Raw genomic sequence first — 26,449 nt, 5'->3', positions numbered from 1 at the left:
CTACCAATCAAACCGCCAACCTGCAATCAGTATAATGATAAAAATATGCCCATAATCATACCACCAACTTGCAAGAACTTGTAATGATAAAAATATGCCTAGTCAGAGAAAAAGTCACACAAAAATGAGCACAAATTAAAAGCCCCAAACAATGAGTGATTCGAGCCCAAATATTCATGCAGACACCATACTCACAAAGACATCAATCCCGCACAGGGCCAATTTCCTCCCACCCTATCAAATAATGATAGATCAAACATAAAGCCAATTCAAACAAGAAGAATACAGGTCAACCAGAAACAGCCTCAACATCCTCCTTGCTCCATGAGGAGATACTTACCACTTACCGAATATTCCAACAACAAAGATGTTGCCATAAGGCAAGACAACACCCTCCCTGCTATCATATGTGAAAGAAAAACCACAACCAACAAGGAGTATGATGAAGGCTACAAATCATGACCAAACACCCTTTAAAGAAGAATACTAATGCAAGAAGAAAGGATATCCCAAGGATGAACCTCTAAGTACTATGAACATTCAACAATAGCCCTATTGGCCAAGCAATCCATAATAACATTTATCTCCCTCTAACAGTGTGAGATAGTAAAGGTATAAAAACACTTCAATTGTGCAAGAATATGCTCTAACAAGTACTGTAGATGCCAGGAAACATGTTTCTTAGCAGAGACCGATTGAAAGACCAACATTGAGTCCCCTTCAATAACAATATCTTTAATGTCCAAAGAGATGGAAAGATCAAGACCAAAAGATAACTCTTGAAATTCTGCAACATTATTAGAGCCAACACCAATATATTTCCCCACAACTTTAACAATCTTAGAATTATGATCAAAGATGACCACCCCATTTCCTGATTTCCCCGGATTACCCTTAAGAGCCCCATCAAAATTTAACTTAAACGAGAATTGGGGGGCAGGCATCTATTTAGCCATCCTACATTTGACAATTGAAGACAATCCAGGTCTTAAAGCCCCATGGGAAGGAATAACACGAAGTGAACACCATTTCCATGTTACCCAATTATCCCAATGAGAAAAGGACCTCAGATGTTCCAAATTTTTGAAGATGTAAGAAAACACCACCTCAGAAATGGAGGATAGGATTTTGTCAAGAACTTCTTCTAATGAAGCTGATTTATGCTTAAAAATCCTAGAGTTCCTCTCCAACCAAATGTTCCAAACAATAATAGAAGGTGCCACTATCCAAAGAGAGGAATAAAAAGATGATGAATACAATAAAGGCCAAGCCATGAAATGCGACAATAAATTAGGAATAATAGCAGAAGACCAGCCAAGCATTCCAAACAGCCAGTACCAACAATCCAAAGAAAACGGACAAAGCAAGAACATATGATCCATGGTTTCCATACAATATCCACAAAATACACAAGGGAAAACTGCAGTTATCCCAAGCCTATCCAATCTCATCCCGATGAGAACTCTATCCTGAACTGCCAACCAAGCAAAAGACCTAGCTTTAGGAAGACAAGCCAAATGCCAAGAAAGCTTAGCAGGCCAAGAGGAGGAAGAAGAGGACTGAGACAAAGATTTATACCCCTCCTTTACTAAGTAAGAGCCTGAGGCACTCCTAGTCCACACCAAGATATCCTCTTTATCTTGAAACACAAGAGATAATTGACAATATTTTTATTAGCTCAGATATAAATATATTTGGAGTTGTGAAGGTAAGTGAAAGAATAAAATTATTGTAGACTTCAAAATGCAATAATATAGTGTATTTGTAAGTTGGATCTAAGCTTTTAGTCTTTTGTGTATATTCATATTGTAATTTAAAAAATAGTAAATTACTAAAACACACACTTTGCATTTAAAATTTTAAAATTTTAAGTGTGATGCTTTTTTTATTGTAGAGGCATAAAATAAACATAAATTTCATTGAATTGCACAAATAAACTTTTATTAACTTGTTTAAAATGATTTACATAAGCCTCATTTATAAAGGGTTTTTAAAAACATAAAGAAACTTGATTTAGAAATATTATTTTAAAAATAGCTATACAACATGGCTGAAATAAATAAATAGCTAAGGACAAAATTGGTAGAAATTACCAAAATATTCTAAATTTTTTTATATCACAAATGTAATGATACTTTGTTTCCTTTTTTTACCTTTGCAAGAGCTTAATTTAAACTTTTAACTATTAGATATTGAGATATTGTATATGTCTTATATTGTGTACAACAAACTAAAACCCTAATAGTTGTCATATATATTTTTTAATATGATGTTTCATTGAATTATTATGATATTTAACTAATGTTTTGTTAGAGGATGCAGATGCGTTGTAAATTTATAACATAACATTGCATTAATCTTCTCACAGTAGACAACATAAGATCAAAAGATAGACAACAAACATAGAAAAGACAACTGACCAACAACCAAAAGGCCAGGAATAGAAAGACAACAAACATAAGCCTAGAGATTCATAAGGTAGTCTATCATCAATTCATATGTTTATATTTGCATAAGACTAGAGATTGTATATTATTTTGTGTCAAATTGAGTAAGGATATAGGGTTAGTCACTTTAAAATTGCTTCAGAGCAATATGTATGTAATGGATATTTCAAATGAAAATGTGTATTATTGACTTTGATGAATATTTTTTGGAGTGACATTTCAAGTGCTGAGTTGTTTTTGATAAATGTTTTTACTTACATTCGTAATTTTTTTTTTTTTTTTTGCAATTGAGATATTTTATGTCTTTTAAAATTATAAAAAAGAAACTAACAAGATTTCACAAAAGTCATAAGGATAATATTGACTTTTGTTCAATTATTAGTACCAAACCCTATAGTCAAAAAAAATTATGTGAGGGCTATTATTACTATTATAACCAATACCACAAACCTTAGCTTCATGAAGATTGGAAGAACCATCAACATTATTTGTAGAAATAAGAAATGTGAAAAAATATCATTTACCAATTATATTAAGATTATGAGAAAATTTGAATTGAAAGTCAGAAGCAATAGATACAACTAGAAGACCCAAATCTTACTTTTTCAAAATTAAAATATTAGGTGGAATTATGACTTGATCATAATAGCACATAATAATCAATTTTTCTTCCAATGAGTCTAAAATCTTTTGGATATCTCTAGATGATCTGTATATTCTTTAAAACTAAAACTTTGTCAATAGATAAAAATAAGAACAATATCCTAAGCAAACAACATTGAAAATATAAAAAATGTAAAAATAATTCAGATTAACCCAAAATTCAGATAATAAAAATAACATGAATAAAAAATCGATTTCAAATATACTACCATTATTTCTAAAGATCTTTTAAAAAATCTTAAATATTTATACTTATAAAAAACACATTTACACATCATAATTTCAAAAATATATGTTTGTTGTTGAAGTTTTTAGTGCTAGCTTGATCGCTGTAGCTCTCTTGTTATATGTTACAGCTGCTTTAATTGTTTTATAAGTAAATAGCTGTTCTGCTTTTATGTATCGCACTTGTAATTGATTTTTACTTCATCCAATAAAACAAATATATGATAGAAAGATAACTCAAAATCCCTGTTCAATCAGGCAAGATGGTCAAACTAAACAGTGCACGAAAAGTCAGTTCATTGATGGGTCGAAATGGAGAAAAGAAATGTCGATTGATGGGTTGTCGTTAATGAGTTGAATAAAACTCCATTTGCATTTTCATGTCTACTCTAGAGCAAACCAGTTTCCGTGGGAACCTGATTGTGTGGTCATTCAAATGGATTCGGGTGAAGAAATTATGGTACGAGTGACACACCTTGTAATGATGTCATCAACTACGCATAAGTGACCAACATGATATTTCTTAAGTTATATGAAGGAATTAAACACAATCACGAAAGCTGAGTCATCTATTGGATTTAAAATCCTTTAATAATTGTACTACTGCAAATTTTAAAATATAATAGGTTTTTGCAAAATTTCCAGGAATGAATTCTTCATGTTCTACATTTCAATTGTTGTTAAATCACAAATATTCTCATGAAAAAATATTATGTTTTACAAATCTAAGAGGTTTTTTGGAGTGCCATTTTGTGTGGAGATTAGCCTGTACCATGTTTAATTACATTCTTGTTTCAAAAAGAAAAGATAAACTAATTAGATGTCTTTACGTTAAGTGAAGGATATTTGAATCCTTACAAACCTTCAAAGTATTTGTGGAGATTTTGTAATTTCATTGGTACATGACCTATCAACTTTTTCTTGTTCACTAGTTTGTAAACCTTGTTCTTCTTCACTACCTCGAGTAATATCTTGGTATAGTGACCACAATAAAATATATTTCAAATAATATCTTGGTATAGTGAGCAAAACAAGTTATATTTCAAATTAGTTTCAGGATCCTCGTTAACTCCAATATTATTTTGTAATCTACAATTTCATGAATTGTGATATCTTTATTGATTGTCATCAAGTGTTTAGTAGGATCATACATTGGGTAGACTTGAACTCCCAACACATATTGAAGAGAGATGTATCCATTTTTTTAATTTTCCTTTTCTCATTTAAGTATGTGCATATACATTACACATCCAAACAAAAGATGCATTGTGTCAAGTTCCCACTTATGGTTGGAGAAGCACTTGGCTGAGGAAGTCAATATGTTATTTAGGTGACCAACATATGTGCAAATTGAATTATGTAGAATCTGTGTTATCTATAATGAACTTGGGGTAAAAGCACAAAATTGTGTCACGTTTCATGCAAACTTATCAATACAAATGAATTTAAGAAATTCTAACTAAAAAATAATTTTAGTCAAACATATGGTCTATATAGATTCATTATAGATAAGTTACATATGGACCACAACTTTTCCAATTAGAAGTGTCCGTAAATGTATAATTTATACCACTTTGGGTCTAATTACCAGAAACAAATTAATATTAGAAAAACGTGATGTTCCAACAACTCCTACTCTTATAAATAATATATTTTTTGAAATGTAAAACTACCCTTTTATAGATTTATAAATGAATTTTCCAAAATATATATCTTTTAATATTTTTAATTATATTTTATTTTTATTGAAAGTAGGTCATCGACACTAAAATATAAGGTTGATTATCTTGTCAAGGAAAAATACTAGAATTTATTTAAATTTTTTGAAAAAACAATGATGCAGTAAAGAAAAGAATCTATGTCAAGATGATATAATCCTTTTCTAATTTGGATAAATAATTAAGAAAAAATATATATTTATAAAAAATAGTAAAAAATATACCCATGCACTAAAGTTTCAAGTTATCAATATACACAAAAAATGAAGTGTGGTGGCTTGTGTAACTTCAATTTTATCATTTTATTAGCACCTAAATTATAGTGTTTACTTTATAAAAAAATGAATTCAAATAATTTTTTAGATTTTTTGTTAAAATTACAAACATAAAACAGACAAAAGAATATAAATTTTATTAGTTTACATAATTTCAAAATTAAAAAAATATAGTTCACTTTCAATTGATTTAATTTAAAAGTTGAATCAACATTGACCATTTACAAGTCCCATGAAGACAAAGAGTTATTGTGAAAATCTAAGTTCTACAACTGTTTAGTGGAACTTAGATATAAGCAAAATCACACTGGAGATATGCAATGCTAGCAACACTTCATATGATACAACTTTGTCTTCTTGGGAACTATTTATTTCTTTCAGATGCATAATAGACGTGCAAGTAAAAATGAAATTTATGCAAGAGCATCTATCATGATCCTAAAAAGTTTTCAAATTTTTTGCATTCAAAGATCATTAACCTAGTGAGGATGTTTTCAACAAATTCTAAGCATTGTGTATATGTAATGATTCCATTGCTTGACAATGATTTTTCTTACACTGTCTTGTGGATGATGAAAATGATGAAAGCATCTTACTGGAAGTGAAAAAAATCACCCTTATGGCTTCACATGGAGTTTGGTACTGCACAACAATAGAAAATGGATTAAACCAACAACATTTTATGTTGTCATTGTTCAAGAAGAATCTGAACGTTGGGGTTAAGATGTCTCAACCTTCACAAATCTTAACATTGGTTATTGCAGTTATTTGTTATATTTATTTATTTATTATTTTAGTTAATTAATTTCCTAAAAATGTCTAGTCATCTACTGGGACCCATAGGCTTCGTGGTATCCTACTTGGTGATGGCTATACGACACATGTGTTGCACATGTGGAGGTAGGCATTCCAATTTGAGGATCTTGACAAGTGTCATGTTACACCCTATGGTAGATCCTATGACATATTGGACAAGTGGTAGGAGAAACATTTTTCATGGAGAAGGTGGGTGTGGAAGTTGGGTTTTCACAAGTTGTAAGAGAATCAACTAATAATAGTCAGCTATGACAGATCCTCTTACAAATGTAAGTGTTGTAAGTTGTGATACCTGTAAGATGAGTTAGAGAATTCGTCATACCTCCAAATAGTAAATTTTAGGTGCCCAATTCAGGAGGTTTGAATGGGGAATTATTTGAAGATTTACATGTGTCATTTGCATACTATTTGATGTCAAAAAAATATCTCCAAATGTTTTGCATGACTCTATTTTCTTGCTTCATCTAAAAGCTTCCTACTTTTTTCTATTACTCTATATAAGGTAGCCCTGGATAGTATTATTCATGTAATGTTTTGCAGGTGAAGTTTTGTGTTGCCAAAATTGATTTAGAGTGTTCTTGGATTGATTGTTGAAGACTCTTAGAGTAGAATAAGGGCACTTCTATTATATTGTAACTATTGTTTTAGTAATACAAAGTAATGCGCTTTTGTTGTGTGTAGTTTTTCTCTGCAAAGGGTTTTACCTATGATATATCTTGTGTTATTTGGTAAAATATTTATGCATGTTCATTAAATCCTTGTGAATGTGTTTCTATTTCTATAATAGTTAAATATTGTTAATAAAATTTGCACCATCTACCCCATTAGATTAGTGTTAGGATGGCTTTTCCGCACCTTAGCTTCCTTTCATTTGGTATCACAGCCCAATCAATTTTGGTTCTATTGTTGGGTAGTGGGTTCTTTATACTAATATTAGTTTAAGTGGGAGCTTTTGTAGAGTATTGAAAAATATTGTTACATGAAGAAGATGGCGAGCACATTTGCAAAAATTGATATGGAGAAGTTTAATGGCTGCAATGTCAAACTATATAAGTTCAAAATGGAAGATATGCTTATGGATAGAAATCTATGGGCTACAATATCTAGAACTAAACCTCAAACCACAACATAGGATGTTAGGGAAAGGGTCTCATAAGAATATATTGGGAATAATCCATATTATTTAATGTCCATGAAGAGAAGACTACATGAAAGATCTTTGCAAGAATCTGGGAGATTTTTATCAAGCTAAATTCTTGGTAAATAAGTTTTTTCTAAGAAAGAAGATGTATTCTTTGAATATGGAAGATGGACGATATGTTGTTGATCATCAAAATGCATTCAACATGCTTGTTTATTAGTTAGGCTGTGTTGGTGACAATATTAGGAAGGAGGATCATTACATGCTTCTATTGAGTTCTTTGTTTGACTCATGGCACCACCTTGTTGTAACTGTTGGGAGTACAACTGTCAAGTTCGAGATAGATGAGGTGGTATCATTTTTACATTATGAAGAGATGTGGAGGAAGACTTTCAATTTATCTAAGGAGGCTCTTGTTGTTCATAATAGATGAAAAGATAAAGGCAAGAAGAAGGACAAGAAATATGAAAGAGGTAGATACAAATCTTGTGGGAGATCTAAGTCTCTTTTTATGTCCAAGGAAAAAAGTTGGAACTATGACAACCTATAAATATTGCAAGGAGGAGAAAAAGAAGAAGAAGAGACCCTCTAGTTCAAATTCAGATAAATCCTCTTAGAATGATGGTGAATCATTCGTCATAGCCTTGAAAATGCATGCACCAGAAGATATGTGGTTGATAGATTTGGGTGCATTTCTACACATGACCTCACATTGAGGTTGGTTTTCAAAGTATGAAGAATAAAATTGTGAGAAGGTGAGTTTTAGTGATGATTCATTTGAAGGTTGTTGTCCATGTAAGAGTCAAGATTAGAATCCTTGATGGTAGGGTGAAGGGGATCAATGGTGTTATGCACATCCTAGGTTTGGCATAAAATCTAATCTTGGTAGGTAAATTGAGCAATGTGGGGTGTGTAGGTTTTTTTTCTACAAGGTAGATGCAAGATGACTAGATGCTCTATGACACTTGCTATTAGATATGTGACATTTTAGGAAACCTTTGAGAATGCAATGTAAAATTATTGGGTATGTTCTATTGGATCACACTTTCCCTTGTCCTTTTCAAATTTAGGAATCTCAAAAATATGTGGGAAGGGAAGCATGGGTATGCTCCTATTAAAAGGATAAGGACAAATACCCTCAAATGTAAATATTAATTTGATTCCACCCATCTGCATGTTTGAAACTTATTGTTGAAGGTTTTACAATTTTTGAGCCAATATCTCTATAGGTTGGATTTAGGTATTCACATTTTGGTTTTTGAATTGGTACATTTTGTTAGGTGATGTTTCCATGAGTGGGTTAACAAGGATATATTGTGAAGTTAAAGTTAATTTGATGGTGGAGGAATTTGGTAATGATTGTATGTCGTATTTTAATTTGGGAAGGGAATATATGTTGGGTTTTGATTATGTCTAAGGTTTTTTTTATGTGTCACAAGATTTTGGTTTTGATATGTGGGGTATAAGTTGGGTAAAGGGTTATTATTTTAGATAAATGAACTTCAAAGAATGATACAAATATTTTTGTTGTATGTACCATTGTCTTACGATGTTTTTTTTATTTTGAGGCAGGGTATGATTCAAGTTCTGATTTTGTAGAAGGTGAGTTATGGGTTGGTCAATAATTGGTTGGTTTAAAGAGTTGATGTTTGTGTTAAAGTTTTTTTCTTTAAGTGTCTAAGTGGTTGTTTGTAATGTTGTTTTGTGGAGGATTTTGGGTATTTTTTTGAGGGATGTTAGTGTTGATTTTATTTTAACTTGAGGATAAGGATGAGGATTTGGTTTGACTTTAGTTGGGTTGTGTCACATTTTGATCTGGTTGGGATATGTTTTCCCTATTTTGATCAAGGAATGATTTGTTTGTACTGAAAATGTTTGTGTTTTTATTAGGAGGTATAGTATTTATCTCAGATCTTAGTGGTATATTGAAAAGAGGATAATTGAATCAAAGATTGAATGATGAGGACGAAAATGTCATATTTGGTTGAACGTTGTTTAGTTGTGAGTTTCAAATGTTTGATGTGGTTGAAAATTTGAAAGGCTCTATATTTGGTGGGGTTTTCTTGACACTTGAAAGAACGAAATCCTAGGGTAATTTTTCTTTATTTTGTGCTAGCAATAAAGAGTACTAATTTGTGTCCACAACAAGTATAACATCCATAATTATTTAGATTTTGTGGTCTTGTGAGGGTTCATCAATTTAATATTGATACAAAATTTCTCTAATAATAGAGCCATAGATAAGTCTAGAGGAGGTGACTATGGTGGGTTGTTAGGTGGTTGTACTATAGAAGTTCTCAACAGGTAGTATTGACTCGTGGGGTTAAAAATGGTGTTTTATTATGATGGATTTTTCTATCGGATTTTTCTTTGGGATCTGGTTATAAGATGCATAAAAGAGACCTTAAGGCTTTGAAAATGAAGTGCAAGCTATATAAATTCTAAAGACTATGTTTTTGGAGTTTTGAAAGTTATTATTTTATTTGAATTTTGGGGTGTATTTCAATTTTTATTTTTGATGTTTTTTATAATTTTTTAATGCTTTTAGATTTTTGAGGTTATTCGAATGTAATTATAAGGTTATATAATATATTTGCAAAAGGTTATGTCTAAACCCTAGGTAATAATGAGAAGATGATGATTAATAGGTCAAAATTGAACTAGACTAATGAGTACAAGCCCAAAAAATGATGGATTGACTAATATAACCTTAAATATGGAGGCCAAATCAGCAACAAACAAGGTTCAAGGTCTTAACAATGAAAGATTAGATTTGAATTCAAAGTATAGATAAATTAACTAAATTCAAAGGATTTGTTGATTCTAAAAATACAAAATAAATGCAAGGAACTATAGAAATGCAATCTCACTACTAGTTTGAGTCTTAGTCTTAGGTTTATCAATTCTCCCATGTTAGTTTTTTTGTGGATCGTAAGGTCTTTGGTTTAAGCTTTAGTATAAAGTGAAATATGAATACTTCTAGTAAACAAATGTGCATGTGTAATTAATAGATCAATAGTTCTAGTCAACAGATGCACAAGTTTAACTAAAAGATGCATACATGTGTGTCAGATCTATAATTCTAGAGAACATAAGCCAAGGTTTGGTTGTAAGAGTATTTTTGAGGAAATTTTTGGTCATTTTTTTTTTAATTTTTGGAAAATTTTAAATTATTTTTAAAGTAATAAAATACTAATCAACCATAGAAGATAGATTTGGCTATTTGACTTTGAATTTTAGAGTATGAATAGGGGCCTTAAGGAGTCCAAAAAATGATATTGCATTGCTATAATACATTGAAAATACTCAAAAGCATGTACAACCTAGATACCCGAGTGGGCTGTATACTTGACTTGGCCTAGTCTTAATACCATTCTAGAGTCAATAGCTAGAGATCTAGTGGCTAGAGAACGTAGAGATTGGCTCACCTTTCCTATTATCCTAAAGGTTTGAAAACCTTGTAATCGAGGGATTTCTATCTTACTAAGGGGGGTGCATGTTGAGTATCTTAAATTTACAATATGCATCCCTTATACTAGTCAAGTAGTGTTGAAGGGTGGCATTTAAAATGAAACAAAAGAAGTTTATTTTCAAAGAACCAAATTGAAATATTATTTTCTATAGAAATTAAAACAAAAAAAGAAATAATCTAACCATACAAAACCAAAAGCTAGAAGTTTCAAACTTTCCCCCACTTTTCCATATTTTGGTCCTACAAAAGAGTGTTACTAGGCTTGAGTGATCTTTTCCAAATGTATAACAAGTTGCACAAACCAATTACATAATGATTTGAATGAAAAATAAGTTAGGAAAAATCATAAAATATAACATAACAAACTGAAATAAAACTAAAGAAATAGCAAATGAAAGAAAAGATACCTATTAGATGTGTAATTGTAGTGAACAAATGTGTAACTCTAATCAATATACGTGTAGCTCTATCAAAAAATGCACAACTCTAGTTAACATATGCATAGGATTAGGATGCAAATGTGTAGATTTAACTTGTAGAAGCACAAAAGGATAATTAGAAGCAAGGATGTACATCAAAACCAAGGATATAAGATGTAGAAGTATAAAAAGATGTTACAAAAGAACATAACTGGTGATCAAAAGAGAAAATCCATGCACAAAAGCTTCAAAATGGACAAAAATCAAAAGAAAAAGATAAAATTTTGGATGTGGGGTCCCATCGTGTGTGCCAAAATTTATAGCTTGAAATCTAGAATGTATAAATTATCAAAGGAAAACCACCAGTTCCTCTAATATATGTAAATATCAAGCTATTGTTGTGAAGAAATTGAAAATGTTAGTGTATAAATAAAAATTAGCATAAAGCAAAACAAAAAAAATTACAATAAAGCATTCACTCCCCTAATTTCTCCCTAATCCTTGAAATCCTTTCCAAATTATGATGATAATTTGCCCTAATAAATCTATAAGGAAAAACAATTAGATAAAAAAGCAGCCCAAGATAAATGGTTAAAAATAAAATGGAGGGAGAGGATAAAATTTATAGATTTGAAAGAAGTTAGATTACAACTGAAGTTTGAATTCAAACCAGAAGGGATGGACAACTAAGATCACATACGAGAAAGTTTACCAAAGATATAGGAAGTAGTGGAAAGATGTTGGAAGAAATTAGAGGGCAAAAGGGAAAGTTGGGAGAAGAAGAAAGGGAAGCGGAGAGGTGATTAAAAAAATGAAATTAAAAATAATAAAATTATTTAATTTCACTAGCATAGGTAACTAAATATCTCGTTTGTTCGCTTGACTAAAAAGGAAAAGTGAATAGCCTAATAGATTTAATAATTTATTAAATCACAGAGGAAATGTTAAATGATTAAATAATAAAAATCACTTAATTATGAAGGATGAGAAGATGATGCATTAATTAAGTAATTAAAATTATTTAATTAAAAAGAAAAAAATGATTAATTAATTAAATAATAAGGATTGTTTAACTAATATCAAAGGAGGGGATGGTTAGAAAGGTAACTAAATAATTAGATTTTTTTAATTAAACATGGAGAAAATAATGATGAAGGGGGGTGAATAAAATAATGGTCATTTTTTTTTTATGTCTACACTACATATTTAAATACTTGATCGATCTCAAGGAACAAATATGACTAGTTAAAGCATAGGGAGTCATGAGTTAGTAACTTATTCTCATAGGAATCTCATATTCAAAATTGTTAGAGTTATCATGTTGTGGCTAATAATTATTTATTTAATTATTAGTCTATTATACTCTACGCTTAAGCTAAACATAGGCATTTAATAATATTGTAGGTATTTAATAATTATTCTAATTATTAAATACACATTATCCCTTTAGGATTTCTTTAGGGTTGCATATTCTCCTTTTATAAGGATTGTATTGTACTTTTTAATTGATTCCCTCTCTGATTGATAATCTTTTTCTTCAAAGCCATTATTGCTTTTTTGCCTCCATTCTTCTCTTGTGATATGTATTTTGCTTCCAGGTGTTCTTGGGATCTCCGAAGTGTATTTATCAACTTCTTCATGGTATCAAAGCTCAGATTTGTTGTTGCTTGTTCTTGATTTTTTAGAAGATATTTGGAGGCTAGGGTTTCAAGTTTTTATAGAGCTTTTTATTTGGATCTGGGGTGCTTCTTTGTTTTGGTGCATTTTGGGCTCAAACAGACCACACCATTGAGCTCATAACACCTAAAAAACCCCATTTTCATATAAAATTTGTCAAATTTGGATAACTTTAGCCTCTAGAATTTTATGTTTTTGCCAATTTGGGGCACGAATTTTGAGAAACTCGTTAATTTTTTATTTTTAAATGTTTTTTAAAAAGAAATTGCAGGGGGGTCGATGGCCTCTGCTGGTCCGTACGACCTCTGCAGGTCCGTACAACATGCAACAGGCCATGGACCCTACACCCTCGCCCCCTTTGTGCACCATTCATCTACAGCAGGGCCGACAATTTTTCCTAGGCCCCTGTCACCCTGCTTTAGGCCACCGACTGCCTCCCAGCCTCCGTACTGCTGCCACCCTCTAGTCTCCATGGCACCAGTGGTTTTTTTTTGGTAATATTTTTTTTCCGGGAACTATTTTTTTCCAATAGAGGTTTTTCTTAGCGACCTATTTTTTTCGCTAGTTTTTCCTGGCGACCTATACTCTATTGATGTCAGCATGATGTCATGCTATCGTTAGGAGTACAAACAATTGTAATGCCCCTATAACCCTTTTTGTGCCCTAAAAGAGGGTTTTTTTTTCTTTTGGCCATAACTTGGGCATACGATATCATTTTTTAGCAAACAAGATATCGTTGGAAAGATGGTTTAGTTTAATTTCCATATTTGTGGGTTTCATCACCTAACTTTTCTATGAGTACATTCTATAGCTATTTGAATTCAAAGGTGTTGTTTTCAGTCCCGAGATCATATATTTTCATCAGTTTCTTTGTTTTTCAAGATTCTAGCTTAGTTGGGATGGTGTTTAAGAGCTCTTCACAACCATCCATGCACTTTTTCCAGATTTTACTCCAAGTACATTTTATTTAGTTTTTTGTGTTTTCACACTCTGGTGAATTACTTGCACATACGAGATCATGGAAGCTTCTCATTTGCATGGGATGATTTGTTTTTGGCTATTTTTCTTGTATTTCCAGTCTTTTGTCTTCTTTGAGCATTGTATACATTTGTTTGTAAGTTTTTTCCTTTTTGCAAACGCACTGACATAAAGTGCCACTATGCATTGCATGCTTGGGATCTTGCACATCGTGTTCCTTATTGTACTCACACTCCTTTATAAAGTGCCATGGGGGGTTTTATGTTTGCCTCTATTTGCCATCTACCTTTTTCATGTGAGTGTTCCTTCCATGATATTAGCCTCATGATGTGTGTCAAGTGAGTGTTCCTTCCATGACACTAGGCTTTATATGTGTTTGTACTTTCTATTGCACTCTCGATGTTCCTGGTTCTTCATCGTGCAGTTTTTCTTCGCATTCAGTTTACTTGTCCCCTCTCCCTTGTCAGCATTATGGAGGGTTTATCCAATTGGTTGTTGGTTCTAATGCTTCCCTAGTTCATTGGAGTGAGCTATGTATTAAGTATTTGTTCCTATGTACTAGGTGGATGCAGTGGCTGGTTACCTATGCATTTCGTTGAGATGGATCATTTACCATATGGACACTCTGTCATTCCTATTTTTGGAGGCAACCTTCCAGCTTCGATTGATCAACTCTTCAAACTTTGGTGTTTTTTGCCATCTGTATCTTCAAGTTCAATTGTATGCCTTTGTTTACTATCTGATTCGAGTAGTGTTATTTGAGGGCACTCGTGTAGATTACAATCTTCTCTACCTGATCATCTTCTATTTTAGTGGAGGTTCTTCAGATTGACAGTTATTTTTCGACAATGTTTGCAACATCATGCTTCAGTGGCGTTCTTCATGTTCATCCTTTGTTCCTATTTTCTAGAACATTCTCTAGTTTGGAGGATTCTTCAGTCCTTCACTAGCCTTCATCTCTTTTTGGAGTAGAGTTTTTTCCCATGATGGTTTCTTTATTTCTTCGCTTTACAGAGATCTTTTATACTTGGGTACCTCATCAGGCCTAGTTGTTAGGACCCATTGTAACTTTCATGGATTTTGCTTTCATGCATTTTTAGTCCTTGGTTATTTTTAGCTACTCCCTAAGTTCATCTTAAGGGGGGGGGGGGGGTGTTAGAGTTATCATGTTGTGGTTAATAATTATTTATTTAATTATTAGTCTATTATACTCTACGCTTAAGCTAAACTTAGATATTTAATAATATTGTAGGTATTTAATAATTATTCTAATTATTAAATACACATTATTGGGCTTTAGGGTTTCTTTAGGGTTGCACAACTTTAGGGTTTCATATTCTCCTTTTATAAGGATTGTATTGTACTTTTTAATTGATTCCCTCTCCGAATGATAATCTTTTTCTTCTAAGCCATTATTGTTTTTTTGCAACCATTCTTCTCTTGTGAGAGGTATTTTTCTTGCAGGTGTTCTTGGGATCTCTGAAGTTGTATTTCTCGACTTCTTCATGGTATCAAAGCTCAGATCTGCTGCTACCCATTCTTAGTTTTTCAGAAGATTTTTGGAGGCTAGGGTTTCAAGTTTTTTTAGAGTTTTTTATTTGGATCTAGGGTGTTTCTTTGTTTTTGGGCATTTTGGGCTCAAACAGACCTCACTATTAAGTTCAGTACACCGAAAAACCCCCATTTTCATATAAAATTTATCAAATTTGGACAACTTTAGCCTCTGAATTTTTTTGGGGGTTTTGCCCAATTTTAGGCACGAATTTTGAGAAATTTGTTGACTAAAAATTTATTAAAAAAAAAAAGAAATTTATTAAAAAAAGATTTGGGCATCTTTATGGCATAGCCAGGTGGAAATGAAATTTTTTTTCTAAAATTTCTTTTATAAAAATGTTTTTTTAAAAGGCAAATGTGGGGGGCCCGGTGGCCTCTGTCGGTCCGTACGGCCTCTACAGGTCCATACGGTTTGCAGCTGGCCGTGGACCCTGCAGCCCCTCTCCCCCTTCATCCTCCTTCAGGCCACCACCCTTCAGCCTTCGTGCCGCCGATTCCCTCTGGCCTCCGTACCCGCCGACCATCGACCACCTCCCGACCACCGCCTTGCGTCCACCACTTTCATTGGATTTTTTTTCTGGCGAGGGCCCTTTTCCAGTGCTAGTGTTTTTTTTCGGGAACTATTTTTTTTCCAGCAGATGTTTTTTCTGGCAACCTATCCTTTTTCCGACAGAAGAGAATATTCTGGGAATATTCTGCTGACATCAGCAATACAAACAACTGTGCATGGCCCCCTGTGACCCTCTTTGTGCACTAAAAGAGGGGTTTTTTTTTAATTTTGGCTATAACTTGGGCATATAATATCATTTTTTGGCAAACGAGATATCGTTGGAAAGTTGCTTTCATCTACTTTCCATATTTTTGGGTTTCATCACTTGGTATTTCTGCTGGTATATTCTATAGCCATTTGAAGTCAGAGGTGTTATTTTCACCAGTTTCTCCATTTTTTACGATTCCAGCAACGTTGGGACGGTGTTTCAGAGCTCCTCACAACCATCGATGCAAATTTTTCATATTTAAATCCAGCTACATTTTATTCATTTTTTTGTGTTTTCATACTCTGGTGAATTACTTGGACATATGAGATAGTTGAAGCTTCTCGTTTGCGTGGGATGACTTATTTTTAGCTGTTCTTCATTTTATTCCAGCCTTTTATCTTCTTTGAGAATTGTATACATCATTTTGTAAGCATTTTCCTTTTTGCAAACTCACTAAGATAAAGTGTCACTATGCATTGCATGCTTGGAATCTTGCACATCTTGTGCCTTATTGTACTCACACTCCTTTATAAAGTGCCATGTGGGGTTTGATATTTGACTTTGTTTGCCATCTACGTTTGTCACGTGAGTGTTCCTTCCATGATATTACCCTCATAATGTCTGTCAAGTGAGTGATCCTTCCATGACACTAGCCTTTATATGTGATGCAGGAGTATCCTTGGTTCACAACAATCTTGCATCAACCAAAAATATTTTCCTTTATGTTTTTCTTTATGTTTGCAGTTTCAGTTTTCCTTTCTGTGTGTCATAATTTTGGCTCACTGGATCCTATAGAGTTGGATTCTACTTGAAGACTTCATCATCTTTCTGTCTTTCAGACTGCATCTCATTTGGATCACTTATCGACAAGATATCGCTACTGGTTTCCATGATAGTTTCTTGTTAATGGTTGTTCCTTTGTTACCGGTTGCCTATTCTGGTGATCTACCGGAACCCATTTCAAAGCTTGCGGAGCCTTGAGCATTGATTTTGATGTTCCTTAGCATGTGACCGACCTTTTCCCACGATCTACGTTTCATCCTTTGGATTTTCTGGAGGAATCTCTTGGTGGAGGCCAACCTTGTTCATTTTGCACGTCTGGTCTTGTTCTGCGGGTTTTGATCCCTTTTGGGCCGACTGGATACTTTGGATTGATATATATATATATATATATATATATATATATATATATATATTTAATCATGCTTTAGAATGCAATCAATTAGAATCAATCAGAGTATCAGATAGATAGAGTGTGCCTAGAAGATAGATCTTTCGATTCAAGGTCCCGGTATGTTGTAACCCAGTTGTTACCGGTTGGATGTAATCAAATTTCATGCAATTAAACTATCTATTTTGCTTTGCCTCAATCATATTTGTGTGTTTCCATTTTGTTTACTCTTGTTGACCGGTCCAGACTGATCTCCTCGAGGTCCCTCCTCACGGGTGACTACTTCAAGTGATATCAGAGTGAAGTTTCATTCTGGAAGTTGTGTGTCTTGAATTTTGTTGTAGGGTGGTAGATTGTGGATCTGAACTACAATTGCAGAGGACTAGTGTGAATCGATGGCGTGAAGAGGAACTAGGAATGGTGGAGCATGTGGGAATGCAGACCCTATTGTGATGGAGATGTTGTGAGGAATAGCATCCCGATTAGAAGTCATGGAGATAGCCCAGAGAAGAGGCCAACATATTGAAGATGTAAGTGAAGATGAAGGAGAAGAAGCCCCGACAAGACAAGTAAACCTACCGGTAGTTGATCCAGATAAAGAATGGTTTTTAAGGGTTTTGAGTAGGGAAAACACTAAACCTCATTTTACCCCACCAGAATATAATAGGAAGTTAGATTCGGATGAATTGGATCTCAAGGATGGAGAAGTATTTTGATTTTGAAAACACTGTAGAAGAGAGGAAGGTAAAATATGCCTGTACCTAGTTGAAAGGTCATGCATCTCTTTGGTGGGAACATTTGCAAGTTGATAGCCAAAGAAGAGGTTAAAAAAAGATTAAGACATGTGATCGGATGATTGCTAAGTTGAAATCAAATTTTGTTCTGACAAATTATCAAGTGGATTTGTTTCGGAAGTTGCAAAATTAGAGACAAAAGGAATCTAGTGTGAAGGAGTACACCAAAGTATTTTACAAGTTGAACATCAGATCCGAACATGTTGATGATGAAGTTGAACAAATTGCAAGATATTTGAATGGATTGTGGATGTCTATACAAGATGAACTCAGTATGATCAAATTGGAGAGTGTTGAAGAGGCTTACCCGTATGGACTAAAGGCTGAAGATAAATTGAATAATAGACATGAGCAGAGGCAAAGAGGTAGAAGGTTTATCAGAGGAAGATTTCAAGGAGGAAGACGATATACCGGAGGAAGAGGAACCAGTATAGATTAGAACAAGGACAAGGAAGTGAGAAAAGAAGGTAATTTATACCAGAAGGATGATAGGAATTTCTACCGGAGGAGAGAACCAAATGGTTATCAGAATAAGAGGTTTGGAAGACAAGATAAGAGGATATTTAGAGGAACTTTCTTTAAGTGTGGAGGAGAAGGACACCATGCATTCAAATGTAAGAAGACAAAGGCTACCATAAGAGCAACAGTGGTGGAAGAAAACTCCACAAGATTAGACAATAAATCAGAAAATGGAGAACTGTTGATGATGAGGAGAGCTTTGTGGCATACCCGAGGAGATGAAGAAGCCTTGCATAGGAAGAACCTATTCAAAACTAGATGTAAGGTCTCCGGTAAGTGTTGTAAAGTTGTCATTGATAGTTGTAGTTTAGATAATATTGTTTCAGAAGAGATGGTGAATAAGTTGAAATTGGAAAGGTTGAAACACCCTAAGCCTTATCAGATAGCATGGATTCAAGATGAACATAGGTTGTTAGTAAGTGAACAATGTTTGGTAAAATTGAAAATTGGGAATTATCACGATGAAATTTTGTATGATATTATGCCTATGGATATTTGTCATCTTTTGTTGGAAAGACCTTGGCAGTTTGATTGACATGAAATACATGATGGAAGGAATAATACATACAATATTGTGGCCAACAGGATGAATCAAACCTTGTTACCTTTGGAGGAACCTTTGAAGAATGAAGTCTTTAGTAGATGGAAGGAAATTCATGGATGGGCTGAGACATGAGAATGTGTCTTTTGCCTTAATTCCTAAGAAGACTGAGAGACCGGAACCAAAAGAAGAGCACCTGGAAGAGATAAGAGATTTGTTGACAGAATATGAGGACATCATTTTAGATAATGTATCTGATGGATTGCCACCTATTAGAAGTATTAGTCATTGTATGGACTTGGTTCCTGGAGCTAGTTTGCCTAACAAAGCTACACACTGGTTGACACTGACAGAGAATGAAGAATTGAATAGTAAGTGCAGGAGTTGTTGAAGAAAGGTTTGATTAGGGAGATTCTGAGCCCTTGTGTAGTACCAACAATATTAGCACCTAAGAAGAATGGAGAATGGAGAATGGAGGATGTGTAGCGATTCAAGAGAAATAAACAAGATCATAGTGAAATACCAATTTCCTTTGCCTAGGATGGATGACATAATGAACTGTTTGAGTGGACCAAAATACTTTACAAAGATAGATTTGAAGAGTGGATATCATCATATCAGGATCAGAGAAGGTGATGAGTGGAAGACAATATTTAAGAAAAATGAAGGACTATATGAATGGTTGGTGATGCCTTTTGGATTGACTAATGCACCGAGTACTTTCACGAGGCTGATGAATGAGGTATTAAATAAATTCTTGGGTAAGTTTGTTATTGCGTATTTGGATGACATTTTGATTTTCAGTAAAACAAGAGAGGGACATTTGTTGTAGTTAAGACAAGTTTTGCAGAGGTTGAGAGAAGAAAAGTTGCTGATCAATATCAAGAAGTGTACTTTCATGAAGGACGAGTTAGTCTATTTAGGATTTGTGATATCTAGGGATGGTTTTAAGATGGACCCTGAGAAAGTGAAAGCCATTGTTGAGTGTCCTACACTGGAAAGCATTGGGGAGGTAAGATAATTTCATGCGTTGGCTAGTTTTTACCAGAAATTTATCAGAAATTTTAGTTCAGTTTTTAACACTATGACTAATACCATGAGAGGAGATTGGAAGGAATTCAAGTGGACCACTAGAGAAAACAAAAGGTTTAAACTATTGAAGTAGAAAGTGACTGAGAAGCCCGTGTTAGCTTTACCGGATTTCAATAAAGCATTTCAAGTGGATTGTGATGCAAGTGGAACAACAATAAGAGTAGTCTTGAGTCAAGAAGGGAGAGTAGTAGCCAATTTCAATGAGAAATTTAATGATGCCCACAAGAGATATTTAGTGTATGATTAGTAATTTTATGCCATAATTCATGCCTTGAAGAAATGGAGACACTACTTGTTGCCTAAGGAGTTTATGTTGTATACAAATCATCAAGCTTTACAGTATTTGAACAGTCAGAGTAAGTTGAATCAAAGACATATGAGATGGGTAGAATTCTTGCAGAGTTACACCTTTGTGTTGAAGCATAGAAGTGTAAAATCTAACAAAGTTGTCGATGCATTGAGTAGGAGAAGGAATTTGCTGACAGAGATGAGAGTGACAGTATTAGGTTTTGAAGATTTGAAGACCTTCTATGATGAAGACCCGGATTTTGCAGAACCTTGGAAAGCATGTAGAGAACTAGTTATGGTTGATAGGAGCAAATGGTTGGATTATTTCACTCAGGATGGGAAGTTATTCAAGGAATTTCAGTTGTGCATACCTAAGATTTCCATGAGAGAGAACCCGATAAAAGAGAAATATAGTGGAGATTTAGCCAGACATTTTGGCATTGACAAAACAGTTGCATTGATGAGTGAGTAGTAATTTTGGCCCCGGATTCATAAGGATGTTAAGAGATATGTGTAGACTTGTAGAGTTTTTCAAGTTGCAAAAGGTAGTAGTCATAATGTGGGATTGTATAAACCTTTGACAATACTTGTAAGACCTTGGGAAGATATAAACATGCATTTTGTACTTGGATTTCCTAAGACACCAAGAGGGAATGATTATATATTTGTGGTAGTGGATATATTTTCGAAGATGACTCATTTCGTACCTTGTAAGAAGACATCAGATGCATTGCATGTAGCAGACCTATTTTTCAAAGACGTGGTGAGATAACATGGATTACCTAAGAGCATAGTTTCAGACAAAGACACCAAGTTTGTTGGATCTTTTTGGAGAACACTTTGGAAGAAGATGAAGACATATTTGAAGTTAAGTTCTAATTTTCATCAACAGATTGATGGATAGACAAAAGTTGTTAACCAGAGTTTGGTAAACTTGTTGAGATGTTTAGTGGGAGATAAAACCAGAAGTTGGGATTTGATCCTTGCACAAGAAAAGTTTGCCTACAACAATTCAGTGAATAGAAGTATCCGAAAAACACCTTTTGAGATTGTTACTGGAGTGCATCCTAGACGAATATCAATTTTTAGAAACATTAGCAGTGAAGATTGAAAGAGCTCAGAAGCAAAAGATTTTGTAGATCACATGGCAACATTGCATATTCAGGTTAAACAACATTTGGAAGACATGAACAACAAATATAAGGAGAGGATAGATGAGAAGAGGAGACATAAGAAATTTGAATTTGGTGATGAAGTGATGGTATATCGAAGAAAAGAGAGATTCCCTGTTGGAACTTGTAATAAGTTGTAGATGATCAAGTTTGGACCCTGTAAGATTTTGAGGAAGTTCAGTTCTATAAATGTATATGAAGTGGAGCTGCCAGATAATCTAAGTATTTCACCTATATTCAACATTGCAGATCTTCATGAGTACCATGAACCAGAATTCAGTGAGGACAGTGTTGCAGACTTGGAGAAACAATTGCCCTGGAAGGAATCAGATCAGATTGAAGAGATTTTGGGCGTAGTACCCGGAATAGTCAGTACAAAGAATATCTTGTGAAGTGGAAGGGCAGACTAGTTGAAGATTCATCTTGTATTTCTCAGGATGAGGTAGACCACCTTGGTTTCCCTTTGACCCTAGCAAAGTGAGAGTCTCACTTTTTCATTAACCCCAGATGTCTGATGCAGGAGCATCCCCGGTTCATAACAATCTTGCATCAACAAAAAATATTTTCCTTTTTGTTTTTCTTTTTGTTTGCAGTTTCAGTTTTCCTTTCTGTGTGCCCCATTTTGGCTCACCAGATCTTATGAAGTTGGATTATTGATAATATTTCTTTCTTTTAGACCGCATCTCATTTGGATCACTTATTGACAAGATATTGCTACCGGTTTACATGACATTTTCTTGTTACCAGTTGTTCCTTTGTTATCAGTTGCCTATTCTGGTGAGATCTACTAGAACCCATTCTAAAGCTTGCGGAGCCTTGAGCATTGATTTTGATGTTCCTTGGTGGGTGGCTAGCCTTTTACCGTGATCTACATTTCATCCTTTAGATTTTTCGGAGGAATCTTTTGGTGGAGGCCGACCTTGTTCATTTTGCACGTTAAGTCTTATTCTTCAGGTTTTGATCCCTTTTGGATCAATTGGATCCTTTGGATCAATATATATTTGTAATCATGCTTTAGAATGCAATCAATTAGAATCAATCAAAGTATCAAATAGATAGACTATTCCTAGAAGATATATCTTTCGATTCAAGGTCCTGGTTATGACCTATTCTACCAGGCCTGTGTGTAGGTATGTTGTAACCTGGTTGTTACCGATTGGATGTAATCAAATTTCATGCAATTACACTATCTGTTCTGCATTGCCTCCATCATATTTGTGTATTTTTGTTGTGTTTACTCTTGCTGACCGCTCCAGACTGATCTCCTTGAGGGCCCCCCTCACCGGTGACTGCTTCAATATATGTTTGCACTTTTTGCTGCACTCTTGATGTTTGTGGTTCTTCATCAAGTAGTTTTTCTTGGCATTCAGTTTCAGTTTACCTGTCCTCTTTCCCTTGTCATCATTATCGGGGGTTTTCTCGTGTTGGTTGTTGATTCTAATGCTTCCTTGGTTCGTTGGAGTAAGCTATGTATTCAGTATTTGTTCCTATGTACTAGGCGGACACAGTGGCTAGTTACCTATGTATTTCGGTGAGATGGATCATTTACCATATGAACACTCTTTCATTCCTATTTTTGGAGACAACCTTCCATCTTTGATCGATCAACTCTTCAAACTTTGGTGTTTTTTGCAATCTGTATCTTCAAGTTCAATTGTTTGCCTTTGTTTGTCATTTGATTCAAGTAGTGTTATTTGAGGGTACTCATGCAGATTACAGTCTTCTCTACCTGATCATCTTCTATTTTAGTGGAGGTTCTTCAGATGGATAGTATTCTTCGACAGTGTTTGCAGCTTCATGCTTCAGTGGTGTTCTTCATGTTCATCCTTTGTTCCTATTTTATGGAACATTCTCTAGTTTGGAGGCTTCTTCAGTCCTTCACTAACTTTCATCTCTTTTTGGAGTAGAGTTTTTTCCCATGAGGTTTTCTCTATTTCTCCACTTTACAAAGATCTTTTGTACTTGGGTACCTCATTAGGCCTAGTTGTCGGGACCCATTGTTACTTTCACACATTTTTCTTTCATGAATTTTTAGTCCTTAGTTGTTTTTAGCTACTCCCTGAGTTCATCTTAAGGGGAGAGGTTAGAGTTATCATGTTGTGGCTAATAATTATTTATTTAACTATTAGTCTATTATACTCTACCCTTAAGCTAAACTTAGACATTTAATAATATTGTAGGTATTTAATAATTATTCTAATTTTTAAAAACACATTATCCCTTTAGGGTTGCATATTCTCCTTTTATAAGGATTGCATTGTAATTTTTAATTGATTCCCTCTCTGAATGATAATCTTTTTCTTTAGAGCCATTATTGTTTTTTTTCCTCCATTCTTCTCTCGTGACAGGTATTTTGCTTGCAGGTGTTCTTGGGATCTCTGAAGTTGTATTTCTCAACTTCTTAAAAAACAATGGGACATAGAAACTTATAAGAACATATATGTTCCAAAAACATGCTCCTAGAAGGAAATAGAGGATAACAAGAGGCAAAGATAGAAAATTTGTTCATTCTTTTAATTCCTTGATTTATCTCACAAATTATTATAAATTTAAAATGAAATTTCAATAGTGTAATATATTAACCAAATGATCGAGTGATTTATATTGATAGAAATGATGTAATTGATTAACCAATCTATTAAAATATGTGAAATATCTCTATTATGATGAATTAACCACCTAAACAAATAGCATGAGATAGAAATATTGTGATTAATCAATGCATGCAAGCACATAAGCAATATAGGTTTTAAAAATAGTTGCATCTAAATTAAAAAATTTCATGCAAAATGATCTTAGATCTAAACAAGCAAATGATAAAAAATACATAATGTTTGGTTTGCTAAAATGATATCGTAGCCTAGGAATTTAAAATAAGATCTAAAATTTTCATAACATTAAATTGGGAAGTGTAAAATACATTCAAATATAGTCCCAATAGGAGACCTGTACACTAGGCATTTATATATTTTTTGTTGCAATAGATTTGATATTAGGTAATGTATGTTTAAGTGAACTAGGTTAAATAACATGAATTTAATTTTTTTAATAATAACAATAAAATGTAGAATTAGAAGTCAACATAGTTGCTTAGATCTAGAAATAGGAGATAGAGAAGAACCTACAATTGTAATTTGGGCTTGGAAATGCATAAAAATTATGTTAGGCATGTCAATCTGAGGGTGTCTAGGTCAACAATAAGTTATATATTTTGCATCAAGAGTTCCTATGGCTTTGTCTCTTTAAAAATCAACCAAAAGATTCTAGACAGTTTAAGAGCATCCTAGTCCAATTATTTCTACTTGTTTGAAGTCTAGCATTATCTATTGTTGAATTGTCTACAGTTGTGTGAAAATCTCTATGGTTGAATTTGAACCTACACATACAAAAATCGGGGAAAATGGTTGTACTATATAGGGGCTTTCCTAAATCAAACATTTCCACCTCCACTATAATATTTATTTATGAAAAAGTATCTTATTTGAGCTTAATGTAAGAAAGGATATAGGCTACAACCTTAATATAATGCTAGAATCAAGACACATCTTATCTTAGATATGAAACCCTTGGGTTGAACTCTCAAACAAGGATTGATTATTCATGAATGGTTATAATGCATGCCTTCATCATGGAGGAATTCTTATAAATTGTTCATGATTATTCAAACTTAAAATCTTTAATCCCTAATTGCATACTTATATCAATTTCTTGAATATTCTTTAAAAAATTCTTATTTTAAATATTGTTTGAGGCCAAATGGGAGAACAATTTATATTTATATGAAACTTGCACTTTTTTAGATTTAATTTTTTGGCAAAGCTGACATTAGGATTTCTTGCTATGTGCTAGGCTAATCATTATAATTTAAAATTTTGGGCCAAATTGGTTGGATAGGAGTGTTGGGTGAAGGAACTAAGAAACCTATTATGAACAATTTGACCTAGAACAAAGGTTGTCAATATTAATTACAACAAGTTTTCTAAAATGGAAATGAAACTAAGCACAATCAGACATGAAGTGATGCAGGAGCATCTGGTGGTGTAAGGGCAAATCCTACATCACCCAAAAATATTTCCTTTTTTTGTTAGTTTTCATTTAATGTTTTTGCATTTTTGGATACCCAATTGGGTGAATAAGAGATTCCAACTTTTATAATTGTTTTGCTACTTTTTCTAGGCAAACTGCTATTTTGAGAAAGTTTTAATTTGAAGGTAGATGGAGCCCGAAATTTACAGGAATCTTTAGAATGGAAAAATAAGAACTTTGACAAAAGAATCAAGTTAAAATCATTAATAGTTTGAAAGTTATTCAAGTTTCAGTTTCCTGAAAATATGATAAAAATTCTTCTAAGTCAGATTTGAGGCATTAAATGACCTGGAACAGCCCTAAAAATGGTGTGAATCAACAAAGAAAATTGTTAGCATATTCTTCACACAGAGAGCTTTTTGATGGTTCAAATGGTGCATCAATCCAATTCCCGGATCAAAAGTTATGGTTACCAGAAGTTGGACATTTTTTTGAAAAGTTTCTAGTTTTCAAATTTGACTCAATTTTGAAATTCAAATTGTAATTTTTTAGGCTAGACCTCCAAATTTTAATTTCTAAATTGTAATTTTGGCTCCAAACTGAAAAAGGCTATTTAGGACTCATTGAAGGAAACTGGTGAATTACTTTTTTGGGTGTCGAGTTGTGTATTGGATAATTTGAGATTGTGGGAAAGTGTTTTCCA

The sequence above is a fragment of the Cryptomeria japonica genome, chromosome 3 (genome assembly GCF_030272615.1).
Source record: "Cryptomeria japonica chromosome 3, Sugi_1.0, whole genome shotgun sequence".
In the NCBI taxonomy this organism is placed as follows: domain Eukaryota; kingdom Viridiplantae; phylum Streptophyta; class Pinopsida; order Cupressales; family Cupressaceae; genus Cryptomeria; species Cryptomeria japonica.
This window is presented reverse-complemented; position numbering follows the sequence as displayed.